This window comes from Solea senegalensis, linkage group LG1 (genome assembly GCF_019176455.1).
Source record: "Solea senegalensis isolate Sse05_10M linkage group LG1, IFAPA_SoseM_1, whole genome shotgun sequence".
NCBI lineage: Eukaryota > Metazoa > Chordata > Actinopteri > Pleuronectiformes > Soleidae > Solea > Solea senegalensis.
Genome location: NC_058021.1, coordinates 19,052,339 through 19,074,756, shown reverse-complemented (window position 1 = coordinate 19,074,756; position 22,418 = coordinate 19,052,339). Strand labels below are relative to the sequence as shown.

At 43.2% G+C, this 22,418-nt stretch overlaps 1 long non-coding RNA gene across 2 annotated transcripts; it reads left to right on the top strand.

Annotated features, from left to right (window-relative positions):
• Positions 1 to 13,838: 13,838 nt before the first annotated feature.
• Positions 13,839 to 14,740, top strand: LOC122779214. 2 transcript variants are annotated; one of them, XR_006361529.1, is made up of 4 exons: positions 13,839 to 14,063; positions 14,151 to 14,222; positions 14,299 to 14,388; positions 14,482 to 14,740. It is a non-coding gene; the product is annotated as an uncharacterized LOC122779214 (long non-coding RNA). The 2 variants fall into 2 exon arrangements; XR_006361525.1 differs by having other exon boundaries at positions 13,839 to 14,222.
• The last annotated feature ends 7,678 nt before the right edge of the window (positions 14,741 to 22,418 follow it).

Sequence of the window (22,418 nt, the reverse complement as noted above, 5' to 3'; positions counted from 1 at the left end):
ATTACATAAATCAGTGTTTCCATAACTGTGTGCTTGTTACTGTTACGACCAAGCTATTACTTGGTTATTACCGTATAATTTCGATGAAATGACCATATTTGCCTATTAATAATTGTTACCAAACCTTTCAAGGTGTTTTTTTTAATAGTGTTTAGGTTTGTTAAAAATAAAATGTCTCTTTTTAACCCTTAGTCCTCACGCAGCACGGACCTGTGCCGCAGGTGCACCCTTGGTAAAATTGCAGTGAGAATAATACTTATATGGACATCCTGGGGGTGTGTTTTACTAGGCTTTGTCTAGTAGCAACAATTGTGCAGAAGTCACAAAATAGAGCGTTTTTCTTTTCTTTTTGTTCATAAAAATGAGCCAAGTGAACTTTGAACTGTGACGTACTTCCAAATTTCACAAATTCAATCTGATTTTAAATTTTGAGTACAGGTGTGTTTATATAGTTGGTGAATTTTTTTTTTTTATCAGATTGCCTAGGTTGTGCTGAAAAAAAAGGATATTATAGCCTCTGTATATACTGTACGTTTAAACGTAGTAATGGGGGGAAAAAAGCAGCCAAAATGCTCAGTGTTCTAAGGGTTAAACAAAAATCTCTGAGAGTTATACAATGGTGGACAGGGACAGGCCGAATAAAAATAAGACATACACGATAACAAGACATTTTACAATCCCAATGTAAAGTCACCAAGTGAAAAGAAATCAAAGTGCATATCATGCTGTGGAAAAAGTTCTGTGGGAGTTAACTTGATAGTGAAGTAGGGTTTTTGTATGTAGCGGGCACAATGGCGATGATGGGGTGTTAGGCTCCGGCTTCGGCTTCCCCGCCTTTCACTGCGACTTCATCAAAAGAGGCTAAAAGGAAAGTTCACAGCAATGACTGCGTTTGTCCTCGCTGCAGATGCTGGCTCTCATCTCCCCCCCCCCCCCGCCCCCCGTTAGAGATGGAGCTAAAGCGAAGCCCCGACTGCTGCTCACTTCAGAAAAGTCTGATTTAGATGTCGAGCCAGAGAGGAGACATACGGCGCGAGGATGGGAAACCGCGAAGCCAAAATGGATGAAACTAAGCCAGAGAGGGGGAGGCGAGGATGCCTCGAGAGTTTTTCCCCTCTCTTCTCCAACTGGTGTGAAAAAGATAATGCAAATGAAAAAGTGTCCTGCTGAATGATGATAGAAGCTTAAAAAGTGGTTTGCAGCATATCCGCTCTGCAGTGACGGCGTGGTTTCTGCTCTGCCTGTGAAATTAGGGAGGAGCTCCCATAATCTGGCAATTCAATACCTTAGTGTTTTTATAAGCTTAGAGTTGTCTTTATCCTCTTTCCTTCCAACCCCCCCACCCCACTGACAGCTCAACGCTCACTCGCTGACAGACGAGTCTGTGTCTCTGCGCTGCCGTGATAGATGTTGGTGCCGTTATTCGAATTTCATTTGACTTCAATTTTCTGCTCTGATCAGTGCGTGGTGTGGAGAGGCCCTGCTGGAACCCAGGGGGGCGGATTATGTGTTATAGTCTGCTGTGAAGAAAGGCCACATCAATAACAATCATATAAGGGTCTGTTACAGAGAATTACCAAGACTGCTTCAATAAAACAGAATAAAAGCTCCAGTGTGTCACAGTTTTAAGGTGCGACATTTCAGGAAAACTTTGCAAGCGGTACGCAAAGAGGACGGCAAAAAAGAAAACCAAAAGTCACCTATTAGAGGATTACTTGAGCACAATTCTCTCCATATCTTAGTGGAAACAAAATTGTTATTACAAGTATCTTTTAAGAATTATGGAGGTTTATTCTCCACTTTAAACACGTAGGTCTTCAAAGCCAAAAAAAACCCCACAATCTTAAATTAGGCCTGTTAGACGTTGAATCGAGATTAATTACATGATTTCCATAGTTAATTCATGATTTATCGCAATTTCTGTGTACGCTCAAGGAATATTTTTCCAGATATTAATACATTTCAGGCAAAAGTGTTCATGATTATTATTATTGCTACATTTCCCCCTCCAAAAATGACAAATCCTGTTCAGAATATTCTGCAGAATAATATCAAAATGATATGCTGAAAGCACATTACATGTTAAAATTCATATATACCCACAAACACACATTATCCCACTGTTATGACCAAGCAATTATGTGGTTATTACTGTAAAAATAACACAAAATTATCATAGTTTTGCTACTTTACATTAATAGCATTGTAGGGCTGTTACTCTAACAAGTCATCAGCAATTATATTCTTTTACCCTAAAAAAGTGTTTTGTAAACAGTGTTCATGGTGTAACTGAGGCTATAGCCGACATGATTATGTAGAGATGAAGCAGAGACACATTTATCCTGATATTTCAGTTTATAAATGAAAAGAAAAATCAATGTTTTTTAGAACAAAAGTCTCAAAAGACGAGTTACATGATGGTGCACATGCAGCAGGGCTTTTACAAAATACTGTCGATAATGCTCTCCAGAATAACTCCAGAGTGGCCCTGCAGGCTCACAATAATCTGCATGTTACATAAAGACAACGTGGTTTTATACACTTTTATAGCTTAACCTAACAAAACAACCGTCTTTACCCTCACTGCTCTCGTGTCTGCGGATTTGTGTTGGTTTTCTTAGAGTAGACAGTTAATTGATTAAAGCAGTGAGACGGGAGGAGTGAGGAATGAGTGTGTGTGTAGACGCTGACAGATTAAGATGTGTGCTGCTTTCACTCAGTGACAGCACTGAGAGAGCGGCTGCACCTGCTTTCACCTCAGGTTTGGCTGCAGCTTTTTTTTTTCTCCTCCCTCTTAAAGAGAGCGGATGAAGTCAAAGCGGAGCGAGGCTGGATCTGAGGGTTAAGCGTGCAAAATATCCAACTTGAAACTTACTTCACTGGCACGGCACCATTCGAGTTCTTGTGCAACCAACGCTCATATTCATAATCGAGTAATCTGTTGTTTATTTTCTCGATGAATCGAGTAATCGTTTGGTCCATAAAGTGTTGAAAAATGTTGATCAGTGTTCGTCAAACCTGGAAATGTCAAAACCTCAAATGTCTTGTTTTTGTCCACAAACCAAGATGATTCAGTTTTACTGAATTCTTAGCGATACGGAGCAAAGACACCAGACAGTATTCACATTTAAGAAGCTGAACAATCATAGAAACTGGTTTTAATTCATTTAGAAAACACACAAAAATAGTTCATGATTCATTGAGTAATCGATTAATAATCGATGAATCGTTTCAGCCCTACTTCTGTCATTCAATTCTTCCTTATTTCAACCTGATTTTAAAATTTATTTGTACTGTTTTTTCCTTCATTTTAGGGTCTGACACAAATCATTTTATTTGCCCTTTAGTGTAATTTAAGAGAATTCTTAATTTTCTGTTATTTTTCACATTCCAGTTTGTCTCATCTTCCATTGACTTATTTAATTAATACATTTATTCACTTACTTGTTTATTTTAAGTACAGATTTACTACCTACTAACTATTTAGATCAGTCATTAGTATTTTAGTCTCCAGTGTTTTCCCCTTGCGGCTGCATTTCCTCTTTTCCTTTACTCTCTTTCTTCTCCTCGCTACTTCTGCTTTTCCTTATTTCATTCTCTTCCTCTCTTCTTCACTTCTCCATTGCTGTTTTTAACACCAGCCAGTTTGATGTGTTTTTGCTTTCTTTATTATTATCCAGTGAAGCAGTTGCATTGCCTTGTGAGAACAATGCGATATAAACAAAGTTTGATTAAATGATTGACATAACATCTCAGCATATGCAGGTGAAACATGTTTTCCTGCTTGGTCAGGGGATGAAATTCTTTGGCTGAAAAACACGTTTGTTCCACTGAAAGAAATCAAATAACTGAAATACTTCAGTCTGGTCCAACAGAATGATGATGTTCGCATTTCATTTATCACTATAATGTGAGCTTTTGTACCAATTAACAATCCGAAAAATAGACGTCGGGAGGGGAAAACAGAAAGACTGTGCCTTTTTCTAAAATGGAATATCTTCAAAAACTCGAAAATTCCAATAAAGACGCAGCACTTCTCTGCAGCTCAGGTAAATAAACGCTCCGAGAAACAAATCAAGGGGTTGATACATTTCCCACTCAATCTGAAAGGCTTCTATTGACCCTTGAAGCTCGTTTTAAATTGAATCCGTGTTTCTGCCGAGAACATGTTGCCTTTCCTCCCCTCAGGTTATATGAAGGATACAGATCAGATCAGATCACAGGCATTTTTAATTTTGTGAAACTGGAAAGCTCAGCGAGTGCACGGAGTGTTGCAGTGATAACTCGACAGCACTCTCACCTGGGGTTTAAATACTCTACATTACATTATTAAGATTGCAAAAGGATAAAGGATTCATCCAAACATAGAAGAAAGTATTTGATCACATCTGTATCTTCCACTTATATTGACTGACCCTCCACATAATATTCCATGGTAAATAATCTAATATTTATATTTATACTGCATTATAATGTATCTAAAAAAGTTAATTAATGTATGTACATATGCCAATATAAACTGTGCTGTGACATAACATTGTGAGATATCATGGGAGAAAAAGAGATAAATAGTTGTGTTTTTCCTCTCTCTTAGACTGAGCCGTCATGACAGCAATCAACATAGATCAATACAACTTATACCAACTATGGTATTCAAGTGTGGCATGTGTAAAAATGAGAATGCAGGTGTCGTCTGTGACATCAGGGGTAAGTAATAATGAAATTATTGATCCATAACCCGAGTATAAAGCTTTGGAAGTCAAAGACAAAGTTGTAGTACAACTAAGCATGCTAAAAAACAAGTGAACAAAGGTCTATGAGAAGAGAGTAAATACACGTTACACTAAGTAGTTGCTAGCTACTGGCTATAATACACTCGCTCACAACAGCACCATAATAACAGCTCATGAGCTCATCCCCATCTATTGAACCAATCACACTTACAGCAACACATACGCATATAGATTATAATAGATGTTGGTTTTCCGTATCACATGCTCTTCTGAGATGCACCGCCGCGAGGTTGCTTCAATAATAAACCTTTTAATTACACACAATTTTCCTCTCTTATCTCAAAACACACAAACTCGACAGTAGTGCTCGTCTGTAACTTTTCGCGGACACGTTGCCATGGACACTGACGCAAACACACAGTTACACTGAGAAACACAGAGATAATCATGTGGAGCAGACAGGCTTAAACGGCACAGCGTGAACTCACTTGGAAATGGCACGAACGTAACAGGCATCACTTCACATTTAAAAGTTACAAACTATAGCTAAAGTGCACCTAAAATATCCCTGTTGTGATGCGTGACACGAGTGGATCAGTGTGGATTCTGGGTATTTTTCAATAGTCTGAGGAAGAGCCTGATGTGCTCGAAATGTCACAGGCAATAAATAAACCTTTGAGTGGAAGCTCTAAGCTGTGCACATCCTTTCCTTCCCTTTACTGGGATGAAGATGTTTGATTGATCCATGTTTTTTTGTTGGATGCACGTGTCTTTGTTCTATTTCTCACTTGATCCTCAAGGTTTCCACGAAAAATGACAGAAAAGGTCGAGTAGGACTGACAGGTAGTCAACATCACTTATGAAATAAATCAATAAAGAAATAAAATTGCAAAATTAACGTAAACAGATGTCATGAGATTATCTATGGGATGCCATTTCCGGATCAATATCCTCTAATTGATGTCTATTTTTAGCTTGAATAGATCGAGCGTTGCTCGGTAACAACAACACTGGAATAAGCAGAAATTGCTTCATTCAATCAAGAAGCAACGGAACACAGGGTAGAAGCACCTGCAACTTTATTACACACATCTACAGTGAATAAGGAGACAATGTGAGAAATAATAATAGAAGAGAGGAGAGGTGAATATACCGGCAGCAAATACCACCTGAAATGAGTCCCTCTCACCTCGAGGCTGCTGTGTTAGTTAGATATCAGTTCAAAATGAAATTCTTTTCTCTTTCAGTCTCATTGTCATATTTTTCAGCCAATATATTCTCTCCGGCTCTGTTCTGCCTCTTTGCTCAGACACCCCCATAAACCGCAGTCAGTTATTTCGGAGTAAATTTCCTCAGAGACATGAAAAGAATAGGGGAGGTAAATTGATATTTGCCGAGAATTGGTATTTTCGCATTTGCGGGGGTCGTTGAGAAACAATCGAGTGAGAGAGAGCCACACACTCTGTGTTGAGACAAAGGTTGGCTTGAAGAGGGGGGAAAAAACGAGGCGAGGCGCCGGCATGCTGCAGGTTAACTAGCTCCCCATCTAAAAAGGCTGCCACTTCTCCTATCAAAGCCCCTCCAATTTCATACAGAGGGAAAATAGCCGTTTCTGTTCTGAGAGCTCCTGCAGCAAAGCAAACCACAACAGGGTTATTCACCGAGTGCAAAGGGAGGGATGGTGATGGAAAGAGATGAAACAATGACAATAATAAATGAGAAAGATAACCTTAACTCTCCTGCCTCTGCCTGAGGTGCAGGTTTAATTTCTAAGTTATTGTCTTCTTGAGATTAGAGATTTATTTAAAGATCCCATAGCCCGGAAGTGCCAATTAACTCTGCATTTTTGTGTGTATCTGCGTCATTACCTCGTTTATGAAGCCCTAAAAGTCCATAACAACCAGTTCAGCCACTGCTGAGGAAAACAATCAAACCCAGCGCAGGGTTTGATTGTTTTCCTGAGCTCTGACTAGTTACGTCACTGGCGAATTTCACCACTCCTCTAAACAGCAGCGCCTCCTAGTCACATCCGGTGACGCACTTTCAACCGTAGAAGAAGAACTACTCTCGTTGGAGCGTTCTTCTATGGTTGAAAGTAGCAATATAAAGCAGGACACAGCACCAAACTTCACCTAAAGGAAGGAGCAGTGCCAACAATACGTGTTTAACTGTCTTTGTGTGCTTGTTTTGTTGTTTAGCATTAGCGATAGCTGGCTACAGGCTAAGCTACACGCTACGCTCGTGTTTCATTTGCATGTGTGTTTATCATCTCGGGAGCCACAACATTATCCAAGCTACAGGCGTCCTGCAGCAGTCTTTCACTTGTCACAGTGTCTTCTGACTCTGGGTCAGACTCCGGATCAAATGCGTAAGGGATTACGGCATTACTCAATGTTTTGATAATTGCTAGCTGCGGATCTGAGAGCTGACGTGCCAATTACTTCCAGGTAACTGGCCAATCACAAGACAGTCCGTGTTCTGCGGGTGTGGTTTTGCCCTGAAACAGCACGGCTGACGAGAGCTCGTCAAACGGCTCGTTTGTAGCGATTAGGACGTTTTTGACCATAAAAACGACTTCATGTTTGTAAGTACACCTCCATATCTCACATATAAGCGAGACAGGACCATTCAAGATTCATTATATGTTATTACATTGTTATTTCTGCCATTTCATCGTATGTTCTATTACTTTTGAAAAGGGCAATAAAACCATAGATAGATGACACTTCAGACACTGCTATAGCGAAATTAGATTAGGATGGAGCAAGAGATAAGGTGACTAATTATGCTCTATGTACTCCTTGTATATACACTAGAACAGTATTTCTGATTTAGTACCACCAGAGGAAGCTCATGTACATGTACCACAGTCTGAGAACCCAGACAGTTAGCTTTCATTCTGCCATAAAAAAAAAAAAACACCTCTCCATGCTGCTGCTATCACTGTTAGCAGTGGTGGCTCCACATGAAGGCAGAACACACAAATTGGTCACTGTATTCATCCACGACTCAGTGTGAAGGACACAGTATTGTAACACAGGAGTCTGGAGAGTGTGTGGGGGGGTATATATATATATATATATATATATATATATATATATAAATAAAATACAGAAAGAGAAGAGTCTCCAGTCTGTCTTCAAAACATGTGGCTCTGGCCTCGGGTGGTGAGGGTGAAGTGTTGTGAGTGAAGGCCAGTGGCGGTGAGGGAAGCTACTCCAAATGAACAGTGAAAGCAGACCTGGTGTGTGAAGGTCACTCTCAGTCATACATGAAGTGGTGTGCGTGTGTGTGTGTGGACTGCACTGGAGAGGAAATAAAAGCTAATGCTTGTGTGTGTGTACGAGACTAATCTCAGGAAGAGGGTAAATTTCACAGAGAACTGTCAGTGCATGGTGTTTTTTGACTAAACTTAAAATGCGTGTCACCATCGGCAGAGACTTTCAGGCACGGCGTTCCCTTCCAGTGTTCCTGATTACTTTAAAAGAAAATGTAATTGTTTTTGAAGATATTTGTACAAAAAAGCAGCATCTAAGCTTGGAGCATGTTGATGGACATTTTGGCCATCCTCTTGGTTGGCCGTACAAGGAAACCTGCCTTCCACAACTGTCAGAAGGTAATCAGGAAGTAACAACATACTGCAAGGAATGCCTTGGTTGAGGATGCCCCATCTTCCAATTCTGTGTAGAAATCATTCACAGCGATCCCACACCTTGGTTGACATCAAAATCAAGGACTTTCCCGGACCAATTTCCTCAAATTCAAGGACAGAATGTGCTGACACAGCTTAAGATGAGAGGGGCAACTTGCATGAAACAGTAGGTGGCGTCGTAACAAACAAGGGAGACATTTACCTAAATCTCAATTCAACTTCTTTCTTGCACAACATTCAAGCACTTTCAAAGACTAATTTCTCTTTAGGACAAATTTTTAGGGCAAATTCACAAACTTTCAATGATTTCAAGGACCCGCATTACTGTCACTATGGTTTTAGACAGACTAGGATGTCAATACTGAAGGAAGGAAGTGAGATGCACACATACATGGATACATGGTCACATTTCAATTAACGGATTTGTTTTTAGTTGGAAAATCAATTGAAGCAAAGTGTTGCTAGAAGCCACAATGGTCTCCACAGTCGTTTACTGACTCATTCTGCTGAATGAAGGTGCACTAAAGAGAAGCACCAGGCACTTGGACAATACATTTATGGACTTAATGCTATGTGTCTAAAATTAAACTCCTGTTCTTATTGGTTCTCCTCCTGAGATTTGTTACAGAAGGAAGACATTAAACAGCTGGTATTAAAATGTAGAGCTGAAACAATGAATCGATTATTGAATTAATCGACAACTGTTTTGATAATTGATATTTGATTTGAAGTTTTTTTCATGATTAATAAAATATTTCTGTTTAAGCTTCTTAAATGTGAATATTTCCTTAATTTCTTTGCTCTGGCTAACAAAGAAATCATTAAAGGTTAATCATTTTGCTTTGTGGACAAAACAAGACATTTGAGAACATCATCATTTCCAGGTTTGAAGAACACTGATCAACATTTTTTTAAGGTTTTCTGATATTTTATGGACCAAACAATTAATCGACAGATTAATCGATTATGCAAATAATCATTAGTTGCAGTTCTATTAAAATGCAACTTTTCAGAATGAAGTGGACCATGCATCACATGACTCAACTGCTACTTGACAGTTAAATTTAGGGGACCGCTCTTGGGAGACCAAGTAATGGAGACAGCTTGTGAAAGTGTCCCTTATCGCAAAATGAAACCCCCTTCGTCTTGAAGGGGGTTACTTGTGAATATACTGCTACACAGACTGACCTTATGCAGTACATCACCAATTCTAAAAGTTGTCAAAAATCAAAAGAGCATGAAGATCTGACTGCAGTGAAGTGAAAAGGAAAAAATATATCTGGGTTAAAAATAGCAAAACCAGAAACTTGAGCAAGAGACCTTGACATCTCCCAACAAGAACGGAGGAACAGTCATTCTGCCCTGAAACACCTTCACCCCCATCCATGTTTATCCGTGAGGAACAGTCTGGTACACTCAGCGAACACTTGGCAGCGTGTGAGAGAGCACTGGGTCCCCATGTTGACACATTTAAAAATATTCATAGCAATTCAAGTTTATTCAGGAGATATGCAGTGTTTGGGGTGTTCCAAAAAACCCAACAAATCTTCTCGTATGAAAATGGCAAAAATAAAAGTGGTACTGCAGGAGTTTTCAGAGATGCGTCTCGAGGCTCTGGAGCGATAGGTCAGTAATATGCATAATGGCCACGAGTTCTCGCCTACAAAGGCTTGGTCTGTCAGACTTCACAACTTTCTCTCGTCCATCTGTGGTCCCAGCGGGGATTTGCAGTCCAGTGAAGGTGGTTGTGAAATTTCAATTGTGTTTATTTTTCAATGTCGTGTGAAATCCGTTTGGATTCAACTTCCATCTTGACATACTGGAACATACAATACACGCTTTGTATGAAGGATAATAAGTTCAAGCCAAATCACAACATGCAGAAGAAGAAAAACCCAACAATTCATTGGCTGCCAGCCGGGACACAGAGAAAAACTGATTTTAGTCATTAAACAGTCTTCACCTAATAAAATCTGCACCTGATTGGGTCAACAATATTATAGGAATGTTTTCATTGCTTGATTTCACCCCCAACTGCTCACTCCCTCCACCAAAGTCCACTGAGCAATTTACATCACTGGACAACTGCTGCCTCCACTATTAAATGTAGATGTAATAATTGTGACTTGTGTTTGAGATCCTTTGTTTGGAGTCACATTAGTGACACAAATTCACCAGTGAAGGCAGCAGTAGATCAGCAGATCCTGTGTCCTGGTGAGCTAAAAAACTCCCCCACAAATTTCTCCAAATGTTCAATTTCAAGGCATTATTGCATGTATTTGAAGAAGCCCTTGAATATTTTCCTCTCCTACTGGTTTTGTTAATTTAAGCACACATGTGCTCTCTGCCTGTAGCTCACATGAAGTGTGTGAACAGAGAAAAACAAGTCCCTCTCCAGCTGGGAGAATCAATTGATCCCCAAAATAAAAAGGCTTCTTTCGCTTGGCAGTATACTGTAATTTGCTACCAAATGGACTTAATGCTGCAATGTTAAGCAAAGTTGCAGCATTAAAGTTTCAGCATTTGCCCCCCGATTGTCTCGCCAAGATCTCCTCAAAATCCCTCAGAGCTGGATGTTTAAACTTCTCTCTGTGCACCTCACACACACACCAGATTTTGAGTACTCACATTTCATTGTTTCAATGAGATTTTGATTGCTTGAGGACATGCAACCCGAGTTGAAGGACACACAATCATACGAGGACGTCCTTCCCTGGGCCTGTTATAATGTCATAATTTTATCCACAGCTGCTTTCGTGTGACAAACCTTGTAAGATGTGAATTCTTGACATAATTTGAACTTACTTGCCATGCCCACTGACGAGTGACAAGTCAGTCAGTTCTACATATTACAATCATCACAATCAGGATGAATTCAGGTTTTTTAAAATAGTATTATGCAATGTTTTTGCAAGGCTGGGTCAAGCTGTTCTTTGCTTTGGTGAGTTAAAGTTAAAGTTTAAATGCATTGCAATGTAAATACTGTAAGAAAATGTCAAAGCATTCAAGCTGTAGCTGACATATTTCAAATATTTAAGTTCACCGAAGTGTTCATGTTGCCATCGTATAGATTAATAAGTAGGATGGATTATGTGAAAAATCATTGTGTAAAATAAAAATAGAGAAATAAAATGAATAATTTAAGAGCTTCAAGTCTGTGCAATATTGTGTGGATGCCTTGAAAATGGCAAGTCTCAATTCAGTTCCAACAATGCTTCACTGCTGATGCTGACAAGTGCCACCAAAAGTGGATTATATGTCAAGACCATAGCTGGTTATCCGAGCAAAAACTGCCAATCGTGCGGGCTGGCTGGCCAGTTTAACTACAGGTACGGGTATTTTTTCATCATCTATCTGAAGATCAATATGTGGGGCATTAAGCTCATCAGATCAGCTCAACTGAAAATAGTATAAAATACAATTTAAAGGTCCAAAGACAATCCTGAAAAAATATATTTCTCTTGGATGAGGTGCAAGGAGGTTGGATAAGTTGCAGTGCTCCCAGCAAGCAGCAAAGATTTTTATTATGTATCTCAGGAGAACTAAAGGAAGAAGAAAGTCCTGTACAGGAGAAAACAATTGAACAGGAAAAAACCCTCCATATTTCTGGGGACTTGCAGAAGTAAACTTGACACTAGATGAGTTCAGTCTGCAGTATATGTGATATGTTCACGTACAGTTGCCTCTATACATTCAACAATATTAACATTTGAAATCAGGCTTTGTGATGAAAGGGCAATAGCTATGGAGAAAATATACATCTCTTCAGTAGTTGAAGGCTCCAACATTTCCATAAGTAGGTCACTACATTTTGCCATTTGTCTGGTCTCTGGTTTTTGTATTGTATTTTTTATGAAAGTAATTTCGCTGTTTAAAGGATCATGAAGACCCAAACTTAACGTCCAACCCAACAATACCAAAAGACACCATGCCAAACAAGTCACAAACTCTAAATGAAATATAAATCTGAACAGCAGATTAAGTATTTCACCCAAATACACACACAGTGTAGAAAAGCACGTGAAAATCTTGTTGACTCTGGTGATTCAGCCAGTAGACATATGCAGAACATGACAAAACATACAGTTCAAAGCTCTGTGGAAAAACAAGGCAATAACCAGGAGCTGAACAGATGGAAAACACTAAACAACAATTTTAAACAGGCTGGGGCACAGACTCTAAATGCACAAGGAAGGGGAATTAAATTACTGCAAAATAAAACCAGTAATAGAAAATTACAAACATGTAATGGCGCAACCCAACAATACCAAAAAGACATTTAAACATAAGCTAAATTATGAGCCCAAAACAAATTAAAAGTTGCTGCAAATAATTGTAGCTGGTAACAGGCAGGTACAGGGAGGTTATTTGATAAACAAAACACACATAGGTAATCCAACATGATAGAAAAATATTATTATTTAAAACTCATTTAAAAGATAAGCTCATGAGCAGGCGATGAACAGGCAACAGAAAAGAAACAATTATCCACAAATACTAAATGCACAAGGAAACCAGTAAACATTGAAACACATCAAGGTGAGGCAAATAATCATGTGAGTGGTAAAGAGAAAAACAAAACAAATTTTAAAGTCAGAGCATAAACAGGAAGTGATACAAAAGCTTGAGCAATGCAAACAAGGCCACAGTAATCACTCATCAAGACAGATCATGATAGGCCCAGGACAAAATGAAGCATAGTAGATGCAAAACTGTAACACTGGCTACAACATCACCAGCTAACAATATGCCAACTAGGCATGTTATAATCACTGGCAGCAGAACGCTGGTGAACCCTCCAAACAACAGCCAAATAACAGCCTCAGCTCCCACATTTAGTAAAGAAATAAAGCACACACACTTATGCCCTTTTGGACCACAAAGCTAACCATGTGTTAGGCTGGGCCAACAACAGACCAAACAAAGTGTGAACAATGTTAAGTTTGCACCTATGCTAATTATTTTTTGTTGCTTAAGCAATACAGTTTGATGTCAGTCTCATTACCATTCAGCCACCTCGCCATAAGCTGCTCAAAACAAACCAGCCAAGCATCATTAACTACATCTCCAGAGCAAATAACACATACAGGGGCAGGAAACAGAACAAAGTTAGCAAGGTTAGAGCTTGAAAAACAGGAGGTAATACAGAAATACAATCAAGGAAAAACAAAGCTAACCCAAAGACTTTCACAAAGTGCAACTGAAATGTAAATTCAAATGTGTTACAGGAGCACACCTGCCCAACAAAGCGCTATCACTATAGTAGCTAATAGTATGCTAGCCAATTAGAGCCACCTAGCAGCATGTTGAGCTAGGTATTTCAAAAATCACTAGCAGAATGCTGTTCAAACCTCCAAACAGCGGCTGAATATCAGTCTTAGTAAAACAACAAAGCATTCACTCATAGCAAACACCTGAGACCACAAAGCTAACAATGCGTTAAGCTAGTGTGGCAAGTTGAAGTGACCCGCATTCTTCACGGGTGCACTCAATTACCTGACAGAATCAGTTGTCACGTCATTGCGTAATTGCGGGGCAGTGCCGCCCACTGTTATATATATGGGCAGGTGACTGCGCCTCTGACGTGCGTCATACCTTTCTCCCGGATGCTGTGATCAGTCAGATCGTGGTTTGGCGTGGCCGTGACAGATCGGTGATCCATACTCCCTAATTGTGCGGTAGGTTACGCTTGTAGGATTATTGAATGCAGTGATGAAGTTAAGGCGAGTGGTAGTGGTGTCACGCTTCCCCTCTGTTGTTTGCAGAGTCTGCTGCATTGTCTGTGCGGAGCTGACGTGTGCTCCCTCCACTGTGGGTGAACACATCAGTGTCGGAAGGTAAGCTGGCTACATTATGCCCTGGCCGCTGGTAGCTCTTGTTGGGCCGCTGACTGAATGGCTTTTTGGTCTTTAGTTGCTGTGGACGGCAAGTGAGCCGTGCGCTCCCTCTCTCTCTCGCTCTCCCTCTCCTCACGAGTTGGAAGCGCTGCGCTGCTATCCTCTGGTAGGTACTGTATATGCAGGCTGATCCTGGTGTGTTTTTAAATTTTTACACCACATTAAGATTGAGTATTTTTGCTCTTTGCTCGCTTGGCAGGTAATTGGGCCAGCGTGTGAATCGCGGTGCCGCGGCCCTCTAGAAACCTCAGCCTCCAAGCCGTGGCCGACTGCTGTTTTGTCCCCCGCTCTTCTTTTATTGTTTTAGTTCATGTTGCCGCTACTACTACTACTACTACTACTACAACTATCACCACTACTTCGTGACGAGTACAATTTTGTGATGGTTTAAATTATAGTTATGAATATTGTTTCAGTTTGTTAGTTGCTTTATTTTTGTTTGGTTGTTTGTGTGTTTGTTTTTGACTAAGTTGTTTTGATTTGAATTACTGCATGTTTTCTCTTTACGATTAATTTGATTTGATTATTTTGGTTTGTTCTTTAAATTGCCTTGTGAATTATTTAGATTGTGTTTGTGCATGTTATTGTTTTATTTCTTTGTATCCTGTTTATTTGTATGTTCATTCTGATTTATTCCATTCCATTTTGTATCAGTTGGGTTTGGGTGCGTGCGTGTGTGTGTGTGTGTGTAGTTGTGAGCTGCTGGGTTCACTCTGCTGATAATTTTTGTGTTTTGTGCAGGGCAGGAGCTGTAGGGGCAGATAGCGGCTGGTCCCCTGGTGGTGGTGTCCGTCATTGGTCCCTCGACCGTACAGCACTTGGGTGTCATCCGGAAGGTGTACGGTAATCACTGTGGTGTATATTAAGACCCCTTTTCCGTCTCAGATTTCCCTCTCAGCCCCCAGCCCTGGCCCAGCCTTGTGTTTTTTTATTAAGTGGAGCTTTGCGGGCAGGTAGTCTAAATTGTCCCCCACTAAGACTAAACAGTGTTTGACTCCTTTTACTAATGGTATTTTTAAAGATTGTTAATAAAATATTCACCTATTGTTGGACTCACGTCTCATCTCAAGTGCTTTTCGAACCTGTGCCCTTAGTCTATGTGGAGACCTAACGTGGGCTATAGTAGTAAATGTATTTAGTTATTTCCTCGGGTGAAATTCCCTGAGGTGGCGTTGTCGGTTTTCCTCACCTCCCACCATTTTGCCACATCTTGGCGTTGTCGGCAGGATGCACTCTTGAAGATAGAGACGTGAATTCCATTTTTTTGTTTTCTTTAATTCTGTTTTACTAATATTACATTGTGGGATTGATTATTTCACTGTGAATTTGTGTGTTGTAGGGGGGACAGAACAGCAGTATTTGCCACCGGGTGAACTAGTTTTATATTAAGTGAATTGTGTGCACTTTACCTATTATTATGGAGGAGGAAATGCAGCAGCTTAGAGACCTGGTTATGCAGCTCCGGACCGATAACGAGCGACTATTGCGGGAAAGGGCTTTGTCTCCAGCGGGTCCTAGTGCAGCTAACCTAGCTTCCCCGGCATCTGGTAGTGAGGCCCCAGTTTTAGGCCGCAGTGCTTCTGTTACAGAGCGGTTGGTGGTAGTGCCTAGAGACCGCCGGTGTCCTATGTTTAATGGTAGAACAGGCATAGGGATAGCCGAGTGGACCGAGGAGATACAGGCATGCATGCGTGTCCGCCATCTGTCTGTCATTGACCAGGCCTTCTTTATTTTCGATCATTTGGAAGGAGAGGCACGGGAAGAGATTAAGTATCGCACTAGTGTGGAGCGTGGCGACCCCATTAAGGTTTTAGCCATTTTAAAGGAGTTGTATGGTTGTGCCCAGTCATACGTCACTTTACAGCAAGCTTTTTTTGCTAGGAAGCAGCAAGAGGGCGAAACACTCCAGGAGTTTTCCCTGGCCCTAATGGCTCTTATGGAAAAGGTGGAACAATGTGCTCCTGATGGTTTGCTTAATGCCAGGGTGTTACTTCGTGACCAATTTGTAGAGCATGTCCTTGACAGTGCTCTTCGTCGAGAATTAAAACAGTTTGTCCGTGGTCAACCTGATGCTACTCTTTTGGAGGTGCGTGCAGAAGCCATTAGGTGGGAGAGGGAAGGGTTTCCGGGGGGCACTAGAGAACGCAGTTACTCCCTCCCTTCAACGTATGGCCTTCAGTATGGGGTGCAGAGTCGTCCCGGCCCAGCCCCCCTTGCTGCCTCATATGGGTCAGAGCTAGGAGAGTTAAAGGAGCTTTTGAAGCGTCAGCAGGAACAGCTCAATCAGCTCACCCAGACAGTAGCGTCCTTGCAGAACCGTCCCATACAGACTCACCCTCCTCGCGGTGGCCCGCTGATCTGTCGAAGGTGCCATCAGCCGGGGCATTTCGCGAGAGAATGTGTTGGGGAGCGGGTTCCTGCTCGTGCTAATTCTGCCGCTGGATTTCCCTCTAACGGGGCCAGGCCATTTCCCCGCTCTCACCAGTCGGAAAACTGACGCCCTCTGAGTTGTTGAGCCACAGCTCAGATGGGGAGCCGATGGGCTCACAGGTTGGTCCTACAGCCAAATTGATGTCATCTTGTCCCACCATTGAGGTTTCAATGGGGGGGGTTTCCATTTCCTGTTTGGTGGACACAGGGTCAATGGTGTCCACCATTACTGAGAGTTTCTTTCTAGAGCAGTTTGCACCGTGGAGTCATGATCGTCTTCAGTCGTGTCACTGGTTGCAGCTCCGGGCAGCTAATGGCCTGGAGATCCCTTACATTGGTTATCTAGAGTTAAATGTGACTCTGTGTGGTAAGGTGATTCCGAATTGTGGCATCCTGGTAGTCAAAAACCCACTTGGTGCAGTGTCTTCTGTCCCTGGTATCCTGGGGATGAATGTTATTCGTGGATGCTACAGAGAGCTCTTTGGCGCACATGGATCTGAGCTGTTTGGCACCTCTTCTGTGGTGCATGCCCCTGTCCCCATTGTTGAAGCTCTGCAGCAGTTCCATCAGTCCACCACTCAGTGCCCGAGACGTTCCTCTGGTATAGCCAGGGTTCGGGGTACACAAGCTGTCCGTATTCCTGGCGGAGTTATGAAAATGGTGCCTAGTACTTGTTCTGAAATGTTCTCTGGCCGGGCGGTACTTTTTGAGCCTACTGAGTCTGGCCTGCCAGCAGGGCTTTTGGCATCTCCTTGTATTGTGCATGTCTCCCGTGGTACGGTTTACGTCCCTGTGGTCAACGTGGGGTTAACAGAGGTGTTGCTCTATCCACGTACCACTCTTGGTGTCTTGGGCGATGCCCATATTGTCAGTCTTCCCGCCGGACTCACTGAGGTGAGGTCCACTACAGCCACAGTGTCATCTCAAGTGGCTAGTCACCCTGTGTGCAGTGGGGTAGAGGCCGTGGACTTGTCTGTCTTGATGGAGCCAGAGCAGAAGGAGGTGAGGTCCTTGTTGCAGAAATATAGCTCAGTCTTTTCTGCACACGATGGTGATCTGGGCTGCACCAACCTCATCTCCCATGACATTCCGCTGCTTGATGATGTGCCAGTTCGACAGAGGTACAGGCGCATTCCACCATCTGAGTATGAGGAGGTCAAAGCTCATATTAACCAGCTTCTTGAGGCCCAGGTCATCAGGGAGAGCAGTAGCCCCTATGCTTCACCAATCGTTTTGGTTCGAAAAAAAGATGGGAGTCTGCGCATGTGTGTGGACTACCGGTTGCTTAACAGCAAGACGAGGAAGGATGCTTTTCCCTTACCTCGTATAGAAGAAAGTCTTGATGCCCTGTCAGGGGCCCGCTGGTTTTCCACTTTAGATCTGGCCAGTGGATACAATCAGGTACCGGTTTCAGAGCAGGACAAAACCAAAACGGCCTTTTGTACGCCGTTTGGACTTTTCGAGTGGAACCGGATGCCATTCGGCTTGTGCAATGCCCCAAGCACCTTTCAGCGGTTAATGCAGAGGATGTTTGGGGATCAGCAGTGCCAGTCTTTGCTCCTTTACTTGGATGACATCGTTGTGTTCTCATCCTCTGTTTCTCAGCATGTGCAGCGACTTGAAGTTGTCCTGAGTCGGCTCCTAAGAGAGGGGCTTAAGGTAAAACTTGACAAGTGTGCCTTTTTCCAGCAAGAGGTCAGATACTTAGGTCACGTCATCTCTGGTGGGGGAGTTTCCACGGATCCTGCCAAAATTGAGGCAGTGGCTAAATGGCAGCGCCCACACCATGTGTCAGAGCTGCGTTCCTTTTTAGGGTTTGCTAGTTACTACCGGCGCTTTGTTGAGGGGTTTGCAAAGATGGCCGGTCCCCTTCATAAGTTGGTAGCTGAACTGGTAGATACCAAGTCCAAGAAAAGGCAAGGACAGGCACTGGGTCCTGCATGGACAGCTGAGTGTGAGCAGAGTTTTGAGGCCTTAAAGGCCAAGTTGGTTTCTGCTCCTGTGCTTGCTTATGCAGATTTTGGGCGCCCTTTTGTTTTGGAGGTCGATGCTAGCCATAGCGGTCTCGGGGCTGTCCTTTCCCAGGAGACAGAGAGCGGCCTACGACCGATAGCTTATGCTAGTCGAGGCCTTCGGCCCACTGAGCGTAACATGACTAACTACAGTTCCATGAAACTGGAATTTCTTGCACTCAAGTGGGCCATGGCAGAAAAGTTTCGAGAATACCTCCTCGGCAACAGGTGTGTGGTTTTTACTGACAATAATCCGCTAAGTTATCTCCATTCAGCTAAACTTGGGGCCACGGAGCACCGATGGGCTGCTCAACTTGCTGCTTTTGATTTCGAAATTAAGTATCGGTCAGGTCGCAGCAACAAGAATGCTGATGCGCTTTCCCGTCAGTGTCTGTCTGGTCCTAGCCTGGTTGAACAGGCTGTACCTGGCACTCTAGTCCCAGAGGCCCTCCAACAAGCCTCGCACTTGGACTCCGGGGTACCTGCGAAGCAGTCTCTAATATCAGTCTGGCCAAGCCATTCCTCTTCAGATATCCGCTCCATGCAGGAGGTGGACCCTATCCTGAAAAATGTTTTGCTTTTTTGGCGAAGGCAGGTCCAGCCTACTCCAGAGGAGAGGCGACAGGTTCCAAGACCAGTGTTGGCATTGTTGCGTCAATGGGATCGTCTGGTTGAACACGAAGGTGTCTTATACCGTCGGATCTTCCGCTCAGATGGGGGGGAGGAAAAGTTTCAGCTTGTTTTACCAACAGTCCTTAGATCAGAGACCTTGAGACAGCTGCACCAGGAACATGGTCATCAAGGTATTGACCGGACCAGTGAGCTGGTGCGACAGCGCTGTTACTGGCCGGGGATGTCGGCAGACATTAAGCAGTGGGTTCAAGAGTGTGAACGTTGTCAGGTTGCAAAGGATTCTGGCTCAGTGCCACATAGCTTCATGGGTCACTTATTGGCCTCTAGGCCAAACGAAATTGTGGCAATAGATTTCACACTGTTAGAACCCTCTCGGGGTGGACTAGAAAATGTCCTTGTGATGACAGACGTGTTTAGCAAGTACACTGTGGCTGTCCCAACACGGGATCAGCGAGCCTCCACTGTGGCACAGGTCTTGTCTACGGAATGGTTTTTCAGGTTTGGTGTTCCCAGCCGCATCCATTCAGACCAGGGGAGGAGCTTTGAGAGTTCCTTGATCCATCAACTTTGCGATATGTATGAAGTAGCAAAGTCTCGTACTACACCTTATCACCCGGCTGGCAACGGACAGTGCGAGAGGTTCAATCGAACGCTCCACAATCTGCTGCGCACACTGCCATCTTCCAGGAAACAGGACTGGGCTTCTTGCCTACCACAGGTACTGTTCTGTTATAATACCACTCCTCACCAGGGTACTGGAGAGTCTCCCTTTCTGTTGATGTTTGGTCGGGAGCCAAGGCTACCTGTAGATTTTCTCTTGGGCCGTGTTCGTGACCCTGTTCCAGGGCGAGTGCAGGACTGGCTTGTGGAGCACCAAGCCAGATTGGGTATTGCCTTGGAAGGCGCTCGAGAGAGGCTGTTGGCTGCAGCAGGTCGTCGGAAGGAGCGGCATGACCAGAGGGTTCATGACGCACCTTTTCAGGTGGGCCAGTTGGTCTACCTTCAGGACCGTAGTATCCGGGGTCGCCATAAAATCCAGGACAAGTGGAGTCCCGTGGTCTTTCAAGTGCTGCGTGTACCTGTAGGTGAAGGAGCGGTTTACACCATTGCTCCTGTGAATGACTTGTGTAAGGTACGTAATGTACATCGCAACATGTTGAAGGCCCAAATTCGGTCAGCGCCTTTAACTCCACCTGCAAAGGTTTCACAACCACTCAACCACATGTTGCCTGGTAGCTCACCCAGCGGGTCTGAGGATGTTGACCTATGTTTGCTGGTCCCTGACACCTCTTTGCTGCCTTCAGAAGTGGTTTTTAACTCTTCAGAGGCCAGAGGGTCTTCTGTTGTCATCCCTGTGGAAGCTCAGCCAATTCCAGATACACCTTTGGTACCAGAAAGTTCTGGTCCACCAACCCACTCCTCTTTTTCAGCAGGCCAACCCAGTTCCAGTCAGATGGTCTTGCGACGAACTGAACGCTCTACAGCTGGTCAACATTCAAATGTCCACCGCCTTCCTCGGGCAGCCGGTGTGGCGGACAATGGAGCAGTTGAAACTCCAGCGCCGGCCTCTAATGCTCAATTTGCCATTTTTAGACCTTGGTACTAACCCTCCAGGTCTCTTGTGTCATCGTCGGGGCGACGACGCAAAAAGGGGGGGTAGAATGTGGCAAGTTGAAGTGACCCGCATTCTTCACGGGTGCACTCAATTACCTGACAGAATCAGTTGTCACGTCATTGCGTAATTGCGGGGCAGTGCCGCCCACTGTTATATATATGGGCAGGTGACTGCGCCTCTGACGTGCGTCATACCTTTCTCCCGGATGCTGTGATCAGTCAGATCGTGGTTTGGCGTGGCTGTGACAGATCGGTGATCCATACTCCCTAATTGTGCGGTAGGTTACGCTTGTAGGATTATTGAATGCAGTGATGAAGTTAAGGCGAGTGGTAGTGGTGTCACGCTTCCCCTCTGTTGTTTGCAGAGTCTGCTGCATTGTCTGTGCGGAGCTGACGTGTGCTCCCTCCACTGTGGGTGAACACATCAGTGTCGGAAGGTAAGCTGGCTACATTATGCCCTGGCCGCTGGTAGCTCTTGTTGGGCCGCTGACTGAATGGCTTTTTGGTCTTTAGTTGCTGTGGACGGCAAGTGAGCCGTGCGCTCCCTCTCTCTCTCGCTCTCCCTCTCCTCACGAGTTGGAAGCGCTGCGCTGCTATCCTCTGGTAGGTACTGTATATGCAGGCTGATCCTGGTGTGTTTTTAAATTTTTACACCACATTAAGATTGAGTATTTTTGCTCTTTGCTCGCTTGGCAGGTAATTGGGCCAGCGTGTGAATCGCGGTGCCGCGGCCCTCTAGAAACCTCAGCCTCCAAGCCGTGGCCGACTGCTGTTTTGTCCCCCGCTCTTCTTTTATTGTTTTAGTTCATGTTGCCGCTACTACTACTACTACTACTACTACAACTATCACCACTACTTCGTGACGAGTACAATTTTGTGATGGTTTAAATTATAGTTATGAATATTGTTTCAGTTTGTTAGTTGCTTTATTTTTGTTTGGTTGTTTGTGTGTTTGTTTTTGACTAAGTTGTTTTGATTTGAATTACTGCATGTTTTCTCTTTACGATTAATTTGATTTGATTATTTTGGTTTGTTCTTTAAATTGCCTTGTGAATTATTTAGATTGTGTTTGTGCATGTTATTGTTTTATTTCTTTGTATCCTGTTTATTTGTATGTTCATTCTGATTTATTCCATTCCATTTTGTATCAGTTGGGTTTGGGTGTGTGTGTGTGTGTGTGTGTGTGTAGTTGTGAGCTGCTGGGTTCACTCTGCTGATAATTTTTGTGTTTTGTGCAGGGCAGGAGCTGTAGGGGCAGATAGCGGCTGGTCCCCTGGTGGTGGTGTCCGTCATTGGTCCCTCGACCGTACAGCACTTGGGTGTCATCCGGAAGGTGTACGGTAATCACTGTGGTGTATATTAAGACCCCTTTTCCGTCTCAGATTTCCCTCTCAGCCCCCAGCCCTGGCCCAGCCTTGTGTTTTTTTATTAAGTGGAGCTTTGCGGG